At 42.7% G+C, this 23565-nt stretch overlaps 1 protein-coding gene across 6 annotated transcripts in view; it reads right to left on the bottom strand.

The window, feature by feature from the left end:
- The window catches only part of FAM110B (family with sequence similarity 110 member B), a 161578-nt gene extending 140032 nt beyond the window's left edge, over nt 1–21546 (bottom strand). For 4 of the 6 annotated variants that reach the window (XM_066266161.1, XM_066266163.1, XM_066266160.1 and 1 more), the window contains exon 1: nt 21196–21546. The gene's annotated coding sequence lies outside the window, so the exon portion shown is untranslated. The other 2 variants (XM_066266164.1, XM_066266165.1) reach the window with 2 other exon arrangements.
- Between the last annotated feature and the right edge of the window lie 2019 nt (nt 21547–23565).

The raw sequence follows: 23565 nt of genomic DNA, 5'->3' as shown, positions 1-23565 counted from the left end.
CGTGCCCCTCCATCTCAATAAGAGAGTCCACTTTGTATGGCAGCCCATCCTGGCCTGGATCATCTCTGACCTTCATTAAGTTAAAAAGTGCTTCCCCTCATGGGTCTTCGTTCAGCAATCTGCAGAATACCCACGACGGCCTTTCCAATATGGTCAACTACTATTTCCTGAGCCCAGGTGTGTGCCAGGCTGAATGAGTTGCCTCGACAGGACAGTGCCAACCTCCCCTTCATACCCTCCCCTCACACGTATCTAGTGTGGAGCTAAGGACAGCCACTGGGCACATCCCAAACTCTAGTCCTTGATACTCTCATGCTGCCTTGGCATGTCTTGCTGTTATATTCCATCTTTGATATATTTCGGTAAATATTGTTACATTAGGTATTTGTCATCTCTTGCAGTATTTAGAGCAATCTTCATTGGGAAGTAATGCCCAGCTAGCCTCAGTTCCAGAGAGAGCATACTATCTAATTCCCAACACAACCTTCAGGATGGGAGATCCTCCAGGAGAACCCATCCAAACACTATCAACAATCCACCCCTGCCCCAGGCTGGGCAGAGTGAAATTCAGGGCCTCTGGGCACAGCCCCAGCAGGAGGAAGGGCACCTTCAGGGAAGGCAAACGTGGGAATGTCCCTCCTCTCTGCCACTACCTCACAAACAGGGAAGACCAGGCTGGGAAGGGCAGGGGGCCCATTTTGTCCACAGTCAAAGCCGCTTGCAGCCCGAGTTCAATGAGTGTGTGCTCTTCCTTCCATTCCTCACATGACCTAAAGATCCCATCGACTTCTTGGCACTGATGTTCTCATTAGTGAAGCTGCACCACAGTAGCATCAACCCTGCACGTATTTCTGAGAAAGACATGGCATGACCCACGTGACCTCCAGCAGCTCCACACAGGCACAGAAACCTACCCCACACATGCTGCGACCAACCAACCACTCAGACCATACCCTGTGTGTGACCAACAAACATAACCAAATTCCTCTTTGAGATTTTCTATGCAAGAAATAATTGTTTACTTACTTTTTCCATAGGACTTATTAAACTTATCATTTTAATGGAAAAATATGACTTCTCAATATTTTTCTCATTTACAAAAAATACCTAAATAAAATTTAAAAGACCAAATATATAATTCCTACTTTCCCAGAGTAAAGAGTTTAAACAACCAACTCACAGGCCAAAAATGACATTAAAAAGCCTCTAGTTTAACTTTACACCCTGCCTTCTTTCACAAGATGTGAAATACCCTCAAAAAATAAAATAAAATCAGAGGGAAACGAAATAAAATTTCTGCACCTAGAGAAAATCTAAGCATAAAAAAAAATGGTCACAATAAAAAAGAAACCAGCCATAATTCCCTACTAAGTTACTATAGTTGCACTTCAATTTTACCTACAGTTTATTGTTTATATTTTTCAAATAATCAAATTATTTGTCTTGCATGTTTATGACCAAATTTTTAAAATATTTTTATTCAGTTTTAGAATGAGAAAAGAAAGAGAGAAAGAAGGGGAGGAGAAAAAACCATCAAGTCCCATATGTGCCTTAACTGAGCAAGCCTAGGGTTTCAACCTGCAACCTCAGCATTCCAGGTCGATGCTTTATCCACTGTACCACCACAGTCAGTATGGACAATTTTTTAAAAATGTGTGAAGTGTAGATCATGCCAGGAAATAACAATGCAAGTTATACACATCTCCACCAAAACTCTGGAAGAGACGGGCGTGTGGCACCTCTGGAATACCCTCCAACCCAAGTGGAGCTCAGGATAGATGAGGGGACTGCTCAGGCAGAAAGGTGATTCTGAGAGGGTTCTGTTATTAAACTTTCTACCTAAATGTTGTCCAGAGCCACTACTACATACTTGAAAAACCAAAGCTGAAGGAACCATGTCTTGCCCACCATGAATAATGCTGTGATGAACATGGGAGTGCATGTGTCTTTGCATACCAATGTTTTCAAGACATGGAAACAACAAAAGTGTCCTCTGATAGAGGGCTGGCTAAAGAAGATGTGGTACATATATACAATGGAATGCTAGTCATAAGAAATGATGACATTGTTATTTATGACAACATGGATGGACCTTGAAAACATTATACTAAGTGAAAGAAGTAAATCAGAAAAAGCTAAGAACTATATGATTTCACACATAGGTAGGATATAAAACTGAGCTCATGGACATAGATAAAAATGAAGTGGTTACCAGGGGGAAGGAGTTGGGGGGAGGGAAGTAAAGAGGGACAAATATACAGAGATGGAAAACAATGACTTTGGGTGATGGGTACACAATGCAATCAACAGTTCAATTGCTATAGAGATATTCACCTGCAATCTATGTACTCTTATTGATCTTACTGATCAATGTCACACCATTAAATTTAATTTCAAAATAAAAAAGTTAAAATTAAAAAAAATGTTGAGGGAACCAAGCAGTCGATAAGCAACATAAACTCTTGAAAAAATAAACTCTTGAAAAAAAACTTCCATAACAAACACATCTCTTAGATTAAGAGCTCAGCCAGTAACTTTCAACTTAAGTTCAGAAAGCCTGATTTGAATACATAATTATCTGCTCCTCTATGGATGCAGCTAGACAGGTATCTAGTGGACAAAGCCAAAAAGATCTTTGAGAACTCATAGTCTGAAGGCCACTCTACTACATAAATCCAGGAAATCTCCAAAAGTACAGTCAAGATGATTTTGTCCTGGAAATGTTTGAAAGCATTTTAATATCAATATATTATTAAGTATTCTACCATAGCTGCAGAAAAATCTCACATACTCATATGTGGAATCTAAGAAAGTCAAGCTCACAGAAGCAGAGAGTAAAAAGGTTGCCAGACACTAGGAGGTGGGAGAAAAGGAGAGATGTCGGTCAAAGGGTACAAAGTTTCAGTTGTAAATTTTTGTCAGTTATACCTCAATAAAACTGGAAAAAATAAATAAAACCAAAAAGTTTCAGGATTTCCTAAATTTCAGAAATTAATTGCTATATATTAAGTTGTTGAATATGAACCATTAATGAATTTAATTTTAGACCAACTAATACTAAACCATTCTTTTCAGTAAAAGATAGATACTGGGACCAAGACAGAGCTTCTGAACAAACCAGCAGAGGTGCGGGGATATCCTCTGCATGCTGGCTCCCTACTCACATGTCCCTTTATTGGTGTGCTACCACAGGGTCATTGGTTTTATTCAAATGGTTTTCTTTCCACCTTGACAAAATTTTAAGATTAGGAGAATAAAGATTAATATAGCATTATTCTTTATTCTCAGCAACTAGCATAGTGCCTGGACACATGTGCACTCAATAAATGGATAAGTGAATGCCTTCAGACCAAGGGTCGGGAACCTATGGCTCGCGAGCCAGATGTGGCTCTTTTGATGACTGCATTTGGCTCGCAGACAAATCTTTAATAAAAAAATAATAACGTTAAAAATATAAAACATTCTCATGTATTACAATCCATTCATTTCCTACCGCTCATGTTCATGGTTGCGGGTGCTAGAGCCAATCACAGCTCTCCTCCGGGACAACACCAAATTTTTATTGGATAATGCCTAACATACATGGGTCATTGTATGGCTCTCACGGAATTACATTTTAAAATGTGTGGCGTTCATGGCTCTCTCAGCCAAAAAGGTTCCCAACCCCTGCTTCAGACCATTCAGCAGAACTTGGCTGATGTGGCACAACCTTCTTTTAGACCACTAAAACTTTATCTAACTTGACCTTCTCACAACAACTCTGTGTTCCTTCACAATACTAACATGAAACAAGCTCTATGGGAAGCTGAGAGCATCCATCCCTCAGCCTGTTCCTGACACAGCAATCAATACAAGATATTCTGAGAACTGAGTTCAGCCAGTTACAGACATAGCCACACTATCGACCACAGTTCTATGTTCTCTAAATTGTCTACAAGCTCATCAGAGGAAACATTCCAAATGTATTACAAAATACAAATACAAATCTATAGACGAGGTCTGATCTTCTAGCCTAGTAACTTTATTTTTAAAAAAATGAGACTAGGCATAATTTGTTCTTAGTGAAACTATTCTTGCATTTAGAGACTACCATTTTCTTTTTTATAAGTACACAACCATCTGTTTACCACCACGTCTTAAAATGCTTTGACGGATATGAAGTAACATTAATGAATTGTCTAAAATATTTTCTCATACAAATATAATATAATGCCAGTCCAAAACACAAACCGTATCTGCTAAGTTTTCTTGGAGGTATATTAAAAATTAAAAAGAATCTGGTGAAATTAATTTTGATAATATATTTAGCAAAAAAATCCAAAATACAGTACTATTGTTTTAACATGTAACATAAAAAATATTGTTATTTTATATCCCTTTTTCAAACTAAATCCTCAAAATCTTGTATATATTTTACTTTATAGGACATCTCAATTCACATCAGCTGCACATCCAGTGCTCAGTAGCCACTTGTGGCCAGTGTCGCCACACTGGACAGCACTTTCTGAATAATCAGGGTATTTATCTTGACTCTGGCACCTCTTTTCTTCAACATAATCTCTCAGGATATTATCAATAGTGGTATCTTGATTACATCTGCAAATTACTTTAGCAACTAAGAGATTACTCACCTCAATCTCAAAATGTAAACTACTCTCAGAGTAGCAGAGCGGTTTCAGACTGAAGCCGATATTCATAAGAAGCTGTGCTTACGAATATGATTTATGACCCTCTCAAGTCTTATGGATATGATAAGGCAGAGATACACTTTCACACCTTTTCATTCACTACCTAAGCATAAGAGATGCGATTATTTCTTCTGTTCTTTTTATTCAGATCACAGAAGGGTAAGGAAAATAGAGAGGAGACATGATAGAAACCTTTTAGAATAATGAAGATGGCATGAAGCAGAAAGAGGCAGATGAGCAGTTTAAGCAGAGGACACAGCAGATGCAAAGGCAGGGCCTGCCCAGGAAAGCGGCCAGAGGTTCATGGAGGCCAAGTCAGGGAGGACCTGGACCAGCATGTTAACACGACTTTGTTCCAGACATAAGTCAGGGCTTGGAGCAACTGAGCAATGTGACAGACCAGTATCAGCTCCCTCTGGGGGCAGGGCAATAGAGAGAGGGAAGGGAAGAAGGCTGAGGCTGGGAGGCCAGACAGAAAACAAAAGATGACAAAATCCCAAACTCAGATGCACCAGGAATGCAGAGCAGGGTCAGATAGAGGGGGAAACCCAGGAGGTGGGGATATCGAAGGGAATTAAGGTCCTAATTTCAGTATCATGCTGATAGCTGCTGGGCATCCACTGGCAGTAGTGCTGGCTTATGAGTATGGGCCCTTCTTCTGCTGTCAATCAGGAGGCCTTTCCAGTTCAAAGGGAGCATTTCTGGTGTTAGCCTCAACTCAGATGTAGGGGGAAGAACTCAGTCTTCTTCAAAAGCAAGCTTTTCATGAGTCCTACACTGTCACAAGCATCAACTAATAATCTATTAAAAATCTAGGAGCGTAGACTACAGTTGTTACTTTCTTTGCTAATTTAGATTTGAAGGATTTACCCTTTTGCCTGACCTGTGGTGGTGCAGTGGATAAAGCGTCAACCTGGAAACACTGAGGTTGCCAGTTCAAAACCCTGGCTTGCCTGGTCAAGGCACATATGGGAGTTGATGCTTCCTGCTTCTCCCCCTTCTCTCTTTCTCTCTCTCTCTCTCTCTCACTATCTCCCCCCTCCTCTCTAAACAAATAAATAAAAAATAAATAAATAAATAAAACTGAAGGACTTACCCTTTCTTTAGTAGAAAAAAGTTCTTATAGTTCTGCTGCTATATGTATCAAAATGCAAGAAAAAATACCTTCCAACATAATATTCTTTTTGTATTACTTTTTGTTCAAAGGGAGGGTAGAGGGGCCAAAAAGTAACAGCTTTCAGAGTGGGGCTGTTGAGTGAGGGAGGTAGAGAGACAGAGCAACAAAGGACAACAAACAAACTCATGAACACAAACAACAGTGTGGTAACTGCCTGGAGAGGGCAGGTGCGGGAGGTGACGGGGGTATAAACGGCGATGGAAGGAGACCTGACCCAGGAGGGTGAACACACAATATGATATACAGAGATGTGTTGTATAGGACTGGGCACCTGAGACCTGTATAATTATGTTACCCAGTGTCACCCCAATAAAATTCCATTAAAAATAATAAGCCAATTAAAAAATGAGCAAAGGACCCAATTACACACTTTTCCAAAGAGGACATACAGATGGACATAGACTTATAAGATACTCAATGTCACTAATCATCAGATAAATGCAAATTAAAACCACAATGAGATATCACCTCACACTTGTCAGAATGGCGCTCGTCAATATATTCACAAACAAGTGTCGGAGAAGATGTAGAGAAAAGAGAACTTTCATGCAATATTGGTAGGAATGCAGATTGGTGCAGCGACTGTGGGAGGCAATATAGAATTACCTCAAAAAATTAAAAGTGGAAATGCCTTAAGACCCAGCAATTCCACTCCTGGGAATTTATCCAAAGAACCCAAAACATTGATTTGAAATCATAAATGCACCCCTATATTCACTGCAGCGTTATTTACAATATCTAAGATTTGGAAGCAGCTCAAGTGTCCATCAGTGGATGAGTGGATAAAAAAGGTGTGGTACATATACACAATGGAATACTACTTGGCCATGAAAAAGAAGGAAATCTTACCCTTTTAACAGCATGGATGGATGTAGATAGCATTAGGCTAAGTGAAATAAGCCAGTCAGAGAAAGACAAGTACTATATGATTTCACTCATATGTTGAATCTAACAAAATAAGCAAAACAGAGATAGACTCATAGACAGAAAGCAAGTTGACAGCTGTCAGGGGCAGGGTTGGGAAAGGTTGAGGAGGGTATTGGGGGATAAATGGTGATGGATGGAGACTTGACTCAGGGTGGTGAATACACAATATAGTGTACAGTTGATGTGTTATAGATCTGTTGAAACCAGAAAATGTATGTTCTCAAGATTCAAAACATTTCCCTAACTGGTTGAAATATGAAGATCAGATAAGAGTGAAAACTGTAGGCCCTGGACAGTTGGCTCAGTGGATAAAGCATTGACCTGGCATTTGGAAGTCTCAGGTTGGATCCCCCCCCGGTCAGGGCACACATGAGAAGCAACCACCTGTTTCTCTTCCCCTCCCTCTCCTTTTCTCTTCGCCTCTCACAGCCAGTGGCTCAACTGGTCCAAGTGTCAGCCTCAGACAATGAAGACAGCTCACTGATTCCAGCATTGGCCCCAGATGGGGATCGCCAGGTGGATCTCGGTAGATGCACATGCAAGAGTCTGTCACACTCTCTCCCTTTCTCTCACTTATAAAAAAAATAAATAAAGAGTGAAAATTGTAAATCGGACATAATTATACAAAGTAACTACTACTACTTTAATTCTGAACATAAATTGTGTGGGAGAGACTATAAAATGGAGAGCTAGCCCATCACAGTTATGGTCAAGAACACCATCTCTACCCACACTATGCAAAGCCTACACAGAGCAGGGAGGAGACAGCACTGTTTTCCTTGCATAGAGAGTACTTCTGTGGACGAACACACTGTCTCACTAAAGACAGAGTCACAAAACCAAGCATGCATCATAAAATACAGCAGTCAACTGACTCAATGAAGGGAGCGTTGGTCAGGAAGGCAAAGGTGTACTGTTGCTAACACTTCTGAGAAAGCCTCTTTGAAGAGCAGGACTGAGCAGTGGTTACCTGTCCCCCAGTTCTAGGAGTTAGATCACTTAAACAGGCTTGGATAACAGTGTTTTTACAAAATGATTTCAAAAACATACATGCACCTCCTGACCAGGCAGTGGCACAGTGGATAGAGTGTCAGATCAGGACCCAGAGGACCCAGATTTGAAACCCCGAGGTCACCAGCCTGAGCATGGACTCACCAGCTTAAGCGCAGGATCACTGGCTTGAGCATTGGATCACAGATATGACCCCATGGTCGCTGGCTTGAGCCCAAGGTCACTGAATTGAGCAAGGAGCACTCACTCTGCTAGAGCCCCTAATCAAGGCACATTTGAGAAAGCAATCAGCAAACAACTATGGAGTCACAATGAAGAACTGATGATTCTCGGCCCTGGCCGGTTGGCTCAGTGGTAGAGCGTCGGCCTGGTGTGCAGAAGTCCCGGGTTCGATTCCTGGCCAGGGTACACAGGAGAAGTGCCCATCTGCTTCTCCACCCCTCCCCCTCTCCTTCCTCTCTGTCTCTCTCTTCCCCTCCCGCAGCCTAGGCTCCACCGGAGCAAAGATGGCCCGAGTGCTGGGGATGGCTCCTTGGCCTCTGCCCCAGGCTCTAGAGTGGCTCTGGTCGCAACAGAGTGACGCCCGGGAGGGGTAGAGCATTGCCCCCTGGTGGGCAGAGCGTCGCCCCCCGGTGGGCATGCCAGGTAGATCCTGGTTGGGCGCATGCGGGAGTCTGTCTGACTGTCTCTCCCCATTTCTGGCTTCAGAAAAATACAGAAAAAAAAAAAAAAAAGAACTGATGATTCTCATCTCTCTCCATTCCTGTCTGTCTGTCCCTATCTGTCCCTATTTCTGACACTCTGTCTCTGTCAAAAACAACAACAACAAAAAACAAACAAAAAAACATGCATCCCCAAACACTGTTATTCATTTTGTAAGAGATTAGTCTTTAATTTCTTTTTTGGCAAAAATTAAACATCACATGCACATAAAAACAGGAACAAGAATAAGAGGAAATAACATTTTTCAAATAACTATAAAAAATTGTCCTGTGTCTATATATCTATATCTGTTTTGTATTTTTTTTCTGGTTCCAAAACGTATTTTCTGTCATTCTATATTAATAATTTTTGATGTAACTATTTGTTTCTTATAATGAGTGTGACATATGTTGTCAAGGCTGTTCTTCAAGAATTAAAATTGAAGTGAACATTTAAACAAAAATAAAAGAATTTAGCAAAAAAAAATTTTTCCTGAAATATTGAGTATACTACAAGTGTGTGATGATTAATTTTATGCATAAATTTGACTGGACCACAGGGCTGCTCAGATATTTGGTCAAACATTTTTCTGGGTGTATCTGGGACGGTATTTCTGGATGAACTCCACCTCTGACCTGGTAGACTGAGTAAAGCAGAGTGTGCTCCCACATGCACTGGGCCGCATCTAGTCTGTCGGGGGCCTTGGTGGACTGAGTAAAGCAGAGTGTGCTCCCACATGCACTGGACCGCATCTAGTCTGTCGGGGGCCTTGGTGGACTGAGTAAAGCAGAGTGCGCTCCCACATGCACTGGGCCGCATCTAGTCTGTCGGGGGCCTTGGTGGACTGAGTAAAGCAGAGTGTGCTCCCACATGCACTGGACCGCATCTAGTCTGTCGGGGGCCTGCACGCATAGGGAAGAGGGGAGAATCTGATCTCTGCCTGGTTGGTTTTCTCCTTCCCTCAGACTGGAACCTACACCATTAGTTCTCCTGAGTTCCCAGCTTGCAGATAGCAGATTGTGAGACTTCTCAGCCTCCATAATTGCATGAGCCAATTCCTTATAATAAATTTCCTTGAAATAGAGATAGCGATGCAGATAGAGCAGGGTAAGGGAAAAAGAGAGGAAAAGGGAGGGAGAGGGAGCAAGACAGAGAGATATCGAGACTGAGATTCCATTGGTTCTGTTTTCTGGTATTTGTGAATAATAAATACCATCTTGTAAAATAAAAAATCCAAATTTAAATGAAGATATTAAAATATTTCAGATACAAAATGTACAAAGACATTTGATAATGTCTTCTATGCTGAATTAAAAGGCTTTGTGATGTGGTCTCTTTATCACAAACTCACAGGGCCTAACCACTTTTTGGGAAAGGTCCAAAGAACAGACAGAGCCTCTCAACAGCTGACTGGTTCACTCTGAAATTACTCTGGAAGAGGCATGTGCAAGTAGCAGTGGGGAATTAGTCCTGTGCTAGTGTATTCTTTTTTTTTTTTTTTTTTTTTTAATTTTTCTGAAGCTGGAAACAGGGAGAGACAGTCAGACAGACTCCCGCATGCGCCCGACCGGGATCCACCCGGCACGCCCACCAGGGGCGACGCTCTGCCCATCCTGGGCGTCGCCATGTTGCGACCAGAGCCACTCTAGCGCCTGGGGCAGAGGCCACAGAGCCATCCCCAGCGCCCGGGCCATCTTTGCTCCAATGGAGCCTTGGCTGCGGGAGGGGACGAGAGAGACAGAGAGGAAAGCGCGGCGGAGGGGTGGAGAAGCAAATGGGCGCTTCTCCTGTGTGCCCTGGCCGGGAATCGAACCCGGGTTCTCCGCACGCTAGGCCGACGCTCTACCGCTGAGCCAACCGGCCAGGGCAGTGCTAGTGTATTCTGAAAGGAAAAATACCTGCAGGAGAAATCAGATAAGTGAATCAGGCCACAGGAGCTGATCCGGCTGCTCTGGGGCAGGGGCAGAGCCGCCTCTGATGGGGAAGCATGGTTCCTGCAAAGCTCATACTGAACCCTGGGCCTTCGCGCACATACATGCTCACACACTCACTCACATGCAAGCGCACACACACCAACTCTCACATACACTGCACACACACTGCACTAACACACACACTACACACTCATGTACACATAAACTCACACATACACAAGCACACACATGCGCACACACACTAAAACATCACTCACACACACACATACTCACAAACACAAACTACATGATGTATGTGGGACTCCTATCACCTCTAAGGAAAGTTAAAACCAATTTCTAAACAATATGAGCTGATCACAAATTTCCTTTGGCACTACCTAAAATAGTATTTCCCACAAAACATAAATTTATATGACAATAATGGTCTCCTTATAAGAACTATATATATAAGTTCCCTAACAAGAATTAGAAAAAATACAATCTTCATTGATTGCAAGAGCTCAGTTACTGTATTGTCAGTCTATCCCTTTTAAGATGTGACCACTCTGGCTAAAACTTTACAAAAAGGTTCACAATCATGCGCCGGGTGCAGGATGCATTTTAGAACAAAATCTACAAAAGCTATGAAGATCACCCATGACTAGTCATATTCAAAACCAACACAATGATTTCTCTCCTTCTCTCATGGTCACTAAACAAGAATAAAACTTACTGGGAAGAAAAACATTTGATTCTTAAAAATCACAACATTCCAATGAATGATCATTTGAATGAATACAGGCCAGCAACAGATTATACAGGATTTTAAAAATCTCCAATTCACTGTCAAGTGTACAAATAGCCTCCCAATTCATCTTGTTCTAACTGTGTAGTCAAAACACAGACGTGCTGTCAGGATCCACTGGTATTTCTCAACACTGTTGAGTTCCCAATTTCCAAGTGTCTCTTTGTGACCATGAGCGGAAATGGTAGCCCGGAAAAGTAGGACGACCAATAGATTTCACATATGTGTCAATAAGTATGTGTACATGCATTTATGATTGTGAACTAACAGCTCTAAGAATTTGAAAATAAGTCTTTACATTTATTCACTTTTACTCCAACAAGCAAAAAAATTAAAAACCTGGAAAATAATCTATAAATATTCTTATTTCTAAAATGGGTATGATTTCCTTTTGAAAAAAACAAGAAACATCAAAATCAATGCATCAACAAAAGTCATTATTACAAGATGTGGTATTATAAGTAACATAATATAACTTGGAAACCAGATGAATAACCTGCAGTCCAGAGTGCTGGGTGAGCAGGTTCATTAGGCTACAGCTGTGGCTCCAAGTTCAGTGCTGGCTTCTGTAGTGGCCAGCGCATTCTGACAAGCATTGGTTACTTTTACAGTGGGTACACTTTCCTACCACATTTACTCTCGTGGCTTTTTTTTTTTAATTTTATAATAAAATTTTAATAAAATTTATGAGTTTTTTTATTTTTATTTATTTTTTATTTTTTAATAAATAAATTTTTATTAATTTTAATGGGGTGACATCAATAAATCAGGGTACATATATTCAAAACAAACATGTCCAGGTTATCTTGTCATTCAATTATGTTGCATACCCATCACCCAAAGTCAGATTGTCCTCCGTCACCTTCTGTCTAGTTTTCTTTATGCCCCTCCCCCTCCCCCTCTCCTTCCTTCCCTCCCCCTGCCCCCCCTCGTAACCACCACACTCTTGTCCATGTCTCTTAGTCTCATTTTTATGTCCCACCAATGTGTAGAATCCTGCAGTTCTTGTTTTTTTCTGATTTACTTATTTCACTACGTATAATGTTATCAAGATTCCACAATTTTGTTGTGATCCAATGTCATCATTTCTTATGGCTGAATAGTATACCAGGGTGTATATGTGCCACATCTTCTTTATCCAGTCTTCTATTTTTTTTAGTGATTAAAGCCTTTAAGCAAACTCTTGGCCAAGAATCCATAAAAGAGCACTCTCGTGGCTTTTATAGAAGCAGTTAGGTGCCTCTAAGCTGGTGTCTCGGGCATTGGGTAGGCCTCAGGTGACAGTCTGAAGACAAAGCAAGTGACTGACCCCTTCTGAAATGCCAGGGCAACTACTCCAAGAAACACATGTTTCTAAATATAAATTCTTTCTTTCCTCTATCACTCCTCCCCCCACCAAAGACTGCTCAGAACCTGCTCAGTGGACCTCGGGTGTGTGTGTGTGTGTGTGTGTGTGAATGGGAAAGCCAGTCCAGACCTGCTTACCAGACCTCAGGTGTGTGTGTATGCATGTGTGTGCCTCTGTGTGTGTGTGTGTGTCTGTGTCAGTCAACAGGAAAGCCAGTCATCACAAAGCACAGAAAACAAAGTTTGGAGAACTTCCCTGCTTGGTCCTCACAATCACCAGTGTCATCCTCACACCCCATTAATAAATACATATTAATCCCTGTGCTGTGGCCTGACACTGTTCATTGCACTGCAGATACAGCAGTTTACATCATAGAGTCCCTTTCAACTTGGAGAAATGTACTTCCAACATGTAGACAACTTACACAATTTCAGTTAGGAGTGAGGGCTATGTGCAAAATAAAACAGGAGCCTGACCAGGTGGTGGCGCAGTGGATAGAGCGTCGGAATGGGATGCGGAAGGACCCAGGTTCGAGACCCCGAGGTCGCCAGCTTGAGCGCGGGCTCATCTGGCTTGAGCAAAGAGCTCACCAGCTTGGACCCAAGGTCGCTGGCTCCAGCAGGGGGTTACTCAGTCTGCTGAAGGCCCACGGTCAAGGCACATGTGAGAAAGCAATCAATGAACAACTAAGAAGTCGCATCGCGCAACGAGAAACTGATGATTGATGCTTCTCATCTCTCTCCATTCCTGTCTGTCTGTCCCTGTCTATCTCTGCCTCTGTAAAAAAATTAAAAATAAAACAGGATGATGGGACCCAGTGACCGGAAAAGGGGCTACTTTAGCTTCAGGGGTCAGGTGAGTCTCCAAAAGAGCGACTCTCGCCCTGTGAGCGGTATGATGAGAATATGAAAGACAAATGGGGCAACACAGGACACCTACGAGATATATTTTGCTTACTTATTAGCCCTTGTAATAATCCTATAAAGAAGGTACTGTAGTCATCCCCGTTTTACAGATCAGGAAACCGAGGATCCATAGGCCTCAGGAACTTTCTCAACTTCACACAGAGCTCATCTTCGTACCCAGACAGACTCAACTGGCAAACTCTCTGTTTCCCAGTGTTAAGTTGGACACCTTTCTGAGTAACAGGGTTGAAACCTCACGCTGTCCCACTCCATCCCACGCAGGACCCTTTGTGCAGCATCTCCCCAGTGAGAATAATGTCCTGTGAAATCATCTAATCTGTAAATTAAACGTTACCACAGGTATGGATGGGTAAGGAAAAAAGGATATACAGGGGGTAGAACTACCCAACTTTTAAGGTATCCACTGAGAGTCTTAGAACATATGCCCCTAGGATAAGGAAGAACTACTGTAACAGGATATAACTTGTATTGTTCAGATACAAATAGAAATTAAATGGCCCTGGCCAGTTGGCTCAGTGGTAGAGTGTCAACCTGGCATGTGGAAGTCCCAGGTTTGATCGCCAGTCAGGGCATCTGCTTCTCCTCCCCATCCCATCTCTCTTTCTCTCTTTTCCTCCCGTAGCCATGGCTTGAATGGTTTGAGCAAAGTTGGCCCTGGGCACTGAGGATGGCTCCATGGCCTAGGCCTCAGGTGCTAAAATACCTTATTGCTGAACAATGGAGCTGTGGCCCAGCCAGGCACAGTATCGCCTGGTAGGGCTTGCCAGGTGGATCCTGGTCAGGCTCATGCAGGAGTCTCTCTCTGCCTCCCCACTTCTCACTTAATAATAAAAAAATAAAAAATAAATAAAATACAAGTTGGCAAGCCCTCTCAGTTTGATCTCCAGAATATACCATACTTCACTGATTTTAAGACACATCTATTTTCCTGCTTTAATACCTGAAATCAGGTATTGAATCACAATGGGTGGTGTGTCATAGCTTAACTGCCAATACATTTTCTGTCAACCCCGAGAAAGAAGATATCTACCAAGAAGGGCCCTGGTGGCTAACTGGGCTTTAATTTAAAAACAGAGCCTAGCAGCAGTTTCTAAACAGGCGCCTGTCCCACAAGCCATGCTTTAGGGAGCAGCTTGCACTAAACTGGCTGTCCCCCGCCCTGGCACTGCACTGCCCACCTGCACCGTGCTCCTGCAGGCTGAGGCAGGAGCAGGGCATCCTGGCTCAGGGCGGGACGTCTCTCTATAGAAGTCAGCTCACCTCTGGCTCAGACAGCACACTTTGACTTTCCACCAAAGACAAGACTATTTCCCTGGTTCAACTGAAACACCAAAGACATCTCGCTAGAGTAGAGTAGAGCATTAGCGGACTGGACTGGAGCAGAGCTGTCTAGCTGGAGAGGGCCTCATCTGATGGCCACCTTGCCTAAGGGCCAACTCACCTGAGGGGCGCCTCACAGCTGTGTTGTATCATAACTGAGCTATCTCATAGCTGTGCTGCATCACAATTGAGCTATCTGCACTGAACAGTTTCCATCTTCACTGCACCCCTAACTGCTCAGATTTCTGTTAGTGTTGAATTGACAACATGGACCATCAGTTGATATTTCTTTCTTAGTGGTATACAGGCAGTCCCAGGTTATGAACAGGATAGGTTCTGTAGATTGAAAAATGTTTAAGTATTCAAATGCACAGAAAGATAATAAATTCTATGCTAAGACAAACATCTAATTTGCATTTAACAGGTAAATGTACCTGTTCCAACTTACATACAAATTCAACTTAAGACCGAATCTATAAAACCTGCTTCGCTCATAAGCTGGGGAGTGCCTGTATATATTATAATAACGATGCATCTTAAGATAAATGCTGTGAGGTTAGCAGATATACAAGACTCCCGCAAACATCGGGTTCCCTCCATGTCCTCTGCATCCCTTCCAGCCCAACTGGCATTGGTTGTCACAACAGCTTCCTAACCAGCTCCCTACTTCCAGTCTTTCCCATTAATCCATTCTCTACAAAGTAGCGAATTGAGCTGTCAATTCTGAACATTATAGCCTGACCCTCTTCATATCACACCCTCCAGTAGTTCCCACTACATTTAAAATAAACAGAAATTCCCATGGGCTACAAAGCCCTGCTGATTTGATTCCTCTGCTATTGTCTCCTGCCCTTCATAAAGGAAGGTTCTACCTGCCTCAGGGCCTTTACACATGCTGCCCTCTCTGCACAGAACACTTCCAGTGTCTCATTTTTTTCACTTAAAGACCAGCTTAAATATTCTCCATAAGGACTTCTCAAACCACCCAACCCAGAGGGAATGTCACCCTTATCCCTGGCTGCACTTATGACTGTGATAAATCAGCTTGCCATTTATCTATTGATTTTATTATCTTTTTCCCCTAACTTCAGTAAATCTTCAATGAGGCAAGGACCTGGTCTATCCTGGTCACTGCTATCTACAGTGTGTTCGTAAAGCCATGGTGCACTTTTGACTAGTCACAGGAAAGCAACAAAAGATGATAGAAATGTGAAATCTGCACCAAACAAAAGGAAAACCCTCCCAGTTTCTGTAGGATGATGTGGCAGCATGTGTGCATGCACAGTGTATACAGCGGAGCAGCCCACGACTATGCCACTCGAGATGTGGACGGTACAGAGGAAAGTTCAGTGTGTTCTATGGCTCGCTAAATTCGAATCCGTGACCAAAGTGCAACGTGAATATCGGCACGTTTATAATGAAGCGCCACCACATAGGAATAACATTACTTGGTGGGATAAACAGTTGAAGGAAACCGGCAGTTTGGTGGAGAAACCCCGTTCTAGTAGGCCATCAGTCAGTGACGAGTCTGTAGAGGCTATATGGGATAGCTACCTAAGGAGCCCTAAAAAATCTGTGTGTGAGCCCACATCGAACTGCTCTGAATAGGTATGAAACTGGGAGAATTTTCCTTTTATTTGGTGCAGATTTCACATTTCTATCGTCTTTTATCTTTCCTGTGACCAGTCAAAAGTGCACCATGACTTTACGGACACACTGTATGTACCTGGCATATAATGAACCCTCTATCAATATCTGTTTAATATAATAGTCATAATAGAAGAAATACTAAACAATATTCTTTCACATAACTTCTTTCTTTTTATTAGTCCAGTCATTGGGACAGAAAAATTGCTAGCAAGAATGATCATTCTGGCCGTTTGACTCAGTGGTTAGAGCATTAGCCCAGCATATGGACACCCCAAGTTTGATTCCCAGTCAGGGCACATATGAGAACTGACCATCTGCTTTATTCCTCTCCCTCTCCCCATTCTCTCCCTCTTCCTCTTCTGTAGCCAGTGGCTTGGTTGGTCTGAGCATTTTCCCTAGGTGCTGGCCCCAGGCACTGAGAATAGCTCAGTTGATTTGAGCAAAGGGCCCCAGACAGGGGTCACTGGATGGATCCCGGTGCGGGCACATGCGGAAGTCTCTCTGTCTTTCCTCCTCTCGTTTGGAAAAGAAGAAAAAGCTAAAAAAGAGAAAAGAATAAATAAAAGAATGATAATTCTGAAACTTACCTATGATTTCTCCTAAAAAGATAAACTTTTAATGGGACTATGAAGAAAAAATGCTTTGGATTACAACATAACCACTCAAAAATTTCCCATATGCTTCTGAATTATATTTTTAAAAGCTCTATCTGGAACTGGGCAATCTAAAAACCCATTGATCTCACTCTGACAGACAAAACACACCACAGAATTCTTATAATTCTTCTGAAAACCTGTCTGCCAAATTATATTTTGCTTCCTTTAGCTTAGGATTCACTTTTGAACTTCTCTCTAAAGTGTTTACAACCTAAAAACCTCAGCTTCAAACCAGTGTAAAATTGTTGAATCATCTACCTGTTTTCTATTTTTATCACCAAACACACAGAAAAAAGAATTTGCTTCATCTACTCAAGTTCCCTAAAAACAAAACAAAACAGATTAAAACAAGGCTCATATCTTTGAATGTTGTGCTCTTAATGTGATTTTCCTTATGAGACTCCAACTGTAAAATGTTAAAAATGTAAAAAATCATACTTCTCACAAGTAGGAAAAAAACCCTAAGGTATCAAAATAGGAATATACATGATTTCAGTTTATTAATTTTGTATCACAAAAGATCATCCAAAAACAAAACAAAACCTGGTTTAAAGACAGGATAAGCCCTGGCCAGGTAGCTCTGCTGGTTACCATTTTATCCCAATACAATACTCCAAGGCTGAGGCTCGAGCCCTGGTCAGAGCAGTAAGAATCAACCAATGAATACAGCAGTTAATGGGACAACAAATTGATCTCTCCCCTCAAAAAAAAAAATCAATTTAAAAACGAGGTATAGGAGGGGTAGGACTTTCACCAGATCACCTGAGCAACAAGCCAAAAACAGACCCGACATCATTATTTCATAATCTAAGCCATTTGCCACGGCCTTACATAGTTCAAAGAAGTTAAACCTGCCATCCTTCTCTTCAACCCTTCTACAATAAGCAATCTTTAACAAGGTATTGTGAAATCTTAGGTTTTCTCTGAAAATTAAAAAGAGCTCCATTTCTCCCGTTTTGAACTCTTTAATGACCAAATACTACCCAGGAATTTCAAAGCTTGTCACTGAGTTATGAAGAAGAGACTGGTTGGTATCAAATCCCTCAAAAATGCGGTGAACACCTTCTGAAAGTGCAAACCATAGCTTTTCTCACATGTCATAGTGAAAAAGCTACATGGGCTTCGGAGGAACACACACCCCTGGGTTAAAATTGCAACCTTGCTACTTATTAGCTACATGACTCAGCCTAGTCACTTGACCTCACCTGCAGAAAGGAGATAACAGCAACAGCCATCCTGCATTAGAGGAGTAAAGAGAATGCAGCGTTGACTGCCTAGGATTAGGCCAGTCCCAACCCTGGCTTGAAGAGGTAACTCTGATTATAATCCAGAAAACCCTTGTTCATAGTGTATTCACTTTCTACCGAGGTGCTGGACTAAAGAAAATGAATGTATGTTTCTTGGATGAGTCACAGCCTTGCAGAGGTTCAGTCTTCATCCTGAATATCAATCCTTATTGCATCATGCCGGGAGTCAGAAAAATGATAAAAATCCGAAAATGGGAATTCACCCTAAAAAGTAATTTGAATTTAGTCATGATGCAGTAGGTTTATCATTTGTTTCTCCCTCTTAGAAGTATTGGAACAAAAATAAGTCCAGGTTAGCTGGGGATCCTCTGGACTCAGAATGATAACTCTATTGTGGGAAAATAAGAGTAAGGATATAGTTGACTAAATAATATTTTGACAAGTAATTGATTACAAAGAGAAAAATACAGTCCAGTAAGCAGTCTTAAAAAGTTGAAAACACAAAGGAAAAACTTTTTACAAGTTTACTCCAAAAAAGACTGTTAGATGCTATCTGTGGCGTGAGAGCAATTTGGGGGAGATGACAAGTGATTGGGTTGCCAAGGTAATCCCTCCAATTCTTGAGCACCACATGCCTCCTGCCCCAGCATTATCCACAGCACCATCTACTGCCACAGGGCGCCAACAGCACTTCGCAGTTAAATGGGGGGGGGGGGGGTGTTCAAAATGAAAGTACACTCCTGATAATCTTTTCTAATACCTAGGCAGCAAACATAATCTTTTGGTTACTGACTCAGAGCAAGCAACTCATTTTAATTTTTCTTAGATAGGGTACAAATCCTGCTATAAAGATTTTAAAGCATGAATAAGAATTACATGCTCTGGTTGATATATATACAGTGTATGTATTTATCTTTTATTACCTTTTAACAGTTAACTGCTGTGCCAACAGAGTTCTTGCAACTAAGAATTGGAAGTATTATTCTAACCTAGAGAACAAGAGGGTTTGGGGGTGGGGTGGATAGCCCAGGTTTCTCCTCAAGTCTAGATTTCTCCTTCCACAATTAAGCCCCTAGGAAAATTATATTATCTTTATTAACAGGTCTCCTTATATTGAAATCTACCTGGATATGACTGGGTTCAGGGCTATGTTCTGGCCCTTACAGATCTGCTACATAAGATTTACTAAATCAGCTCTTATCGTGCATAAAGAATACACAGAACAGCTTATCAGTCATAAGCAAAACAACAATCCAACCTCAGTTCTGATCTAAAATTAAACCACATGCTTCAATGGGACCATAATTTAAAAGATATGGGATTGAAAAACAAAAATATCCATTTTCCAAACATAAAAAAAATACATGGGATGATATTAAAATTTAAACATTAAAAATAAAACTAGCTGACACTTACCTCGCACTATGTTCCAGGCACTAGTGTCAGAGCCTTTTTACAGATTATCAGGTTGATAGTGCATCACCATTTTCCTGTTCAAATTGTGATTTTACTATTGTATAACCTATACTAACACCACAGATTAAATACCATAGGGTAAATCAATGGGACAAAGGATTTAGGCTAGCCGTTAACTTGCCCTTCTATTAAAATAACCATGCTTAATAAATAGCTCATCTGAAGATCAGGGGTCTTGTACAAGTTAAAGCAGGTATTTCCCATGGAATGACCCTAAGTGTAAACTGGGGTGGGGTGGGGGGTGTAAATATCTTCAATGCCAAGAAGAGAAATTAAGAAAATGGAAGTCATTTATATTGCAAAAATGCTTATTCTACTAGCATATTCCCCTTCACAAAATAAACCAGTTTGTAATGCTTACAATGCGAGCCATGCACTGTCACGGATCTGTGCCAGATTTTGCACAGGACCAGGCTGGGAGGAAATACCCTGATTTTTCCTTATCTTAGGCTGAAAAGAAAGCCTGCTCATTTTGGTGGCCCAGATCAGAATACCAACTTGAAAGGGTTAAAGAGCCAGGCACCAGGTGTTTTCTTTCCCCCTTCCAGAGTAATTTAAGCATACAGCAAAGTTCTTTCCACCTCCCTCACTCCCTCCCACAAGCCCTCCGAGAGGGAGAACTGTCACTGCCATTTACCCTGTAGCTCCTGTTCTACCGATAGTCCGAGGCGAGAGGCTGGGAGCAGGCAGCAGGGCTTCCCACAGCCCGCGCGCGCTTTGTTGCCAAGTTATGAGCTCCGCTGGGTGATGGGGACACGAGCGAGCCAAGGAAAATTAAATTCTAATTCAAATTTGTATGCTTTCAAAGAAAGTAGAGACAATTGATATCAAGGCTGGAGATGGCGGGGGTTACCAAAAAGAAACTTTCAGAGCCTCTAAATCTGCATTATTACAAGAACTCCCAGCCAGCGATCAGGAGATAGTGGCACCCCCATAAGTATACAGCCCCCGAGGTTAGAGACCTTCCCAGAAGAGCAGGCTGAGTGGAGTCCCCGTCCCTCGCCAACCCCACTTCTCCAGCAGCAACCAGCCGGCGCGCTTTCAGAGCCCACGGCTCCCTCCGCAGGGCGGCCAGCTTGCCCCGGCACCGCTCCCGGGGCCCCTGCCCGGCCTCCTCCTCGCCGAGCCCGGGACGCGCAGCAGCGCCGCGCGTCCCCTCGCGGCCCAGAAAGCCGGCCGGGGTCCTTCTGGGCCAGCGCGGCCGGAGGCCGGGCTGGTCGGAGACCCAGGCTGGGTGTGGGTCGGCTCCAGGGGCGGACCTGGCTACCCACCGGCCGCGCGCGGCTCCAGCATTGTCCGCGGTCTGGGCGCGCCGCGGCCCCCCGACCCGGCTCCCGGCCCAGCCTTACCTCGGCCGCGCTCCCCGGTCCCGGGCGGTGCAACCCGCGCCGGGCGCCAGGTTCGCAGGGACGGCGGGGAGGGAGAGTCGGGACGCGCAAGGGACGGGATCCGGGCCGCCCGCGCCTCTGGAGGACCGAGCTTCGGCCGCAGGGGTAGCCAAGTCCTCGCCGCCACCTCCGTGGGGCCACGGGAAAAGAGCGGACTGCACCAGCCGAGCGGGCCCAGGACGCGCGCCCGTGGAGGGCCCCGGCTAGCTGAGACTGCGATGGTTCGGTCTGCACCGAGTGGGAGGACTCAGGCAGGCTTCGCCGAAGAGCGAGGGAGGGAACTTGAAGTGAGTTGCTGTGGCCCAGAGCGCGTGTCCCTGTGCAGAGTGCACGCCCCCGGAGCGCCCCGCCCCACTTCCATCCCGTCTCTACCTCCTCTCCTTCCCACTGCCCCCACCCCCGCATCCCTACTTCCAGCCCTGCCCTCCTCTATCTCCATCCCTCCCCTCAATCCCAGCTCCAGATCCCTCCATTCTACTTACATCTCCAAACTCCTCCCGCCAACTTCCACCCGCCCCACTTCCAAACCCCTCCAGTACCCCCGAGGCCCATTCCCACCCTGAGAAGAATCTCAGCTGCCAGGAAGATCAGACCTGAGCCTGTTTTGTGGCTGTGATAACCTCACCAGGTAGTCAACTCATCCAGATGATCTTCGGTGTCTGACAATGTTTTCTGCTGACTAACTTTCATACACGTAAATGGGCCATCTTAGTTATTTGTAGACTTAATTTCTGAAGGCATTTTTAATACTCTAGTAAGGAATATAGAAAAATATCCGATGCCCGATGGCTGTACTGCCCCTAGAGTATGGGCCATTGATGTTTCAAAATCAAGTAAACGTTTTGGAGCTCATCATTATTCACCTCATAATGTATGGTTTGGTTATGGTTTTTCTTTAGATTTGCTTAATAACTTAGTTGGTTTTTAGAGGGTTTTGCTATTTTAGAAAGACTAAACACATTCTAGTATAATTTTTGCTACTGGAAACTCTGAAAGATGAAATCCATATTTATCAAAATGATTGGATGAAAGGAACTCACAACATAATTACTCCTCTAAAATATTTAGCAAGATTTATTTTATACCTTTAGAATATTTGAAATACAATTGCATTTATCCCATTTTCTCAGAAAGATCATCTATAATTTGGATTGTGTGACTTTGTTTCATGCTAGTTCTGAAATTATCAAAGAAATAAAAATCAGATTTGCATGATAAATCTTTGGCTATCTACAATACAACCATTTTAAGAAAGTAACGTGATACTGAGTTTTAAATGGAATTTTCCTCTAGCATACTAAGCACACTAAGGTATTCCGTGTGATCATAGTTACGTGGTGGACTCCATTAATTCTGACAGTTGTGTAACAGCGGAATCAATGTTTGTTTGTTTTGGGTTTTTTTTTTTTATCATTCTGATAGTAAATGGAATCAATGTCTCTTACAACAAAATAGGCTACTCTTTTCAGAATTCTTTGCCCCAACCTCTTCCTTTTGGGAATTGCTCCCTCCTATTGGGTGTGATAAACCTCCCCTGCCATTGCAGGGGCATGTGACTCAGGCCAGCCAATTAGAGTGCATCTTGTGTCCTGGGCCCTAAGTAGGGAAAATGAGGCTTCTTTTTTCTGAACTGATATGGCAGCTTCTGACACCATGCCATGTAAGTCTGCGGCAGCTGGAGGTAGCCTGCTGGAGAAGAAAGGCGAAGGAGAAGAAAGCCAACTGAGCAATAGAGACAGAAAGAGCACTGATGGCATTAATGAGCCCCTCAAGGCAGCCATCTCTGAAACCAGTCAAAACCCCTGGACTTCTGAGAAAATGCACCGATAAATCTTTCTAGCTTATGCTATTTGAGTTAGGTTTCTTTCCAAAATACGCTCTTATAAAGCCAGAAAAGACTCCCACCTGAGCCATGCTCTGAAAATCAGAAATAATTTCTAGCTTCTCTATCATTTAAATGACTTCTTCATCCTTAAAGTATGTGACAAGGAGGTCACTTAGTAGGAAGCCCTAACTTTTAATAGGATTAAAGTTCTCATTTAGGATATTACTATTGCCCAGAGTAAAGTTAACATTTTCACATTGCCTTCGCCAGAACTCAAAATTAATAAAAGATGTACTTAGAGAACCAAAGAGAGAATAAAATGTTTGATGTAGAACATCCCAGTAAATTTATCATATCAATTACTCCAGTCAAGTGTGCCTTCACAATTTCTAATATTTGCTAACATAAGATATTTTCTCTTATCTGGACTAAAAACTGTATAGCCTGAAACAGACTTTCAGGAATTGTTAAAATTGGTTTTTGTGCTGGAATTTTGTGTTGAGTAT

The sequence above is a fragment of the Saccopteryx bilineata genome, chromosome 3 (assembly GCF_036850765.1).
Source record: "Saccopteryx bilineata isolate mSacBil1 chromosome 3, mSacBil1_pri_phased_curated, whole genome shotgun sequence".
In the NCBI taxonomy this organism is placed as follows: Eukaryota; Metazoa; Chordata; class Mammalia; order Chiroptera; family Emballonuridae; genus Saccopteryx; species Saccopteryx bilineata.
This window is presented reverse-complemented; position numbering and strand designations above follow the sequence as displayed.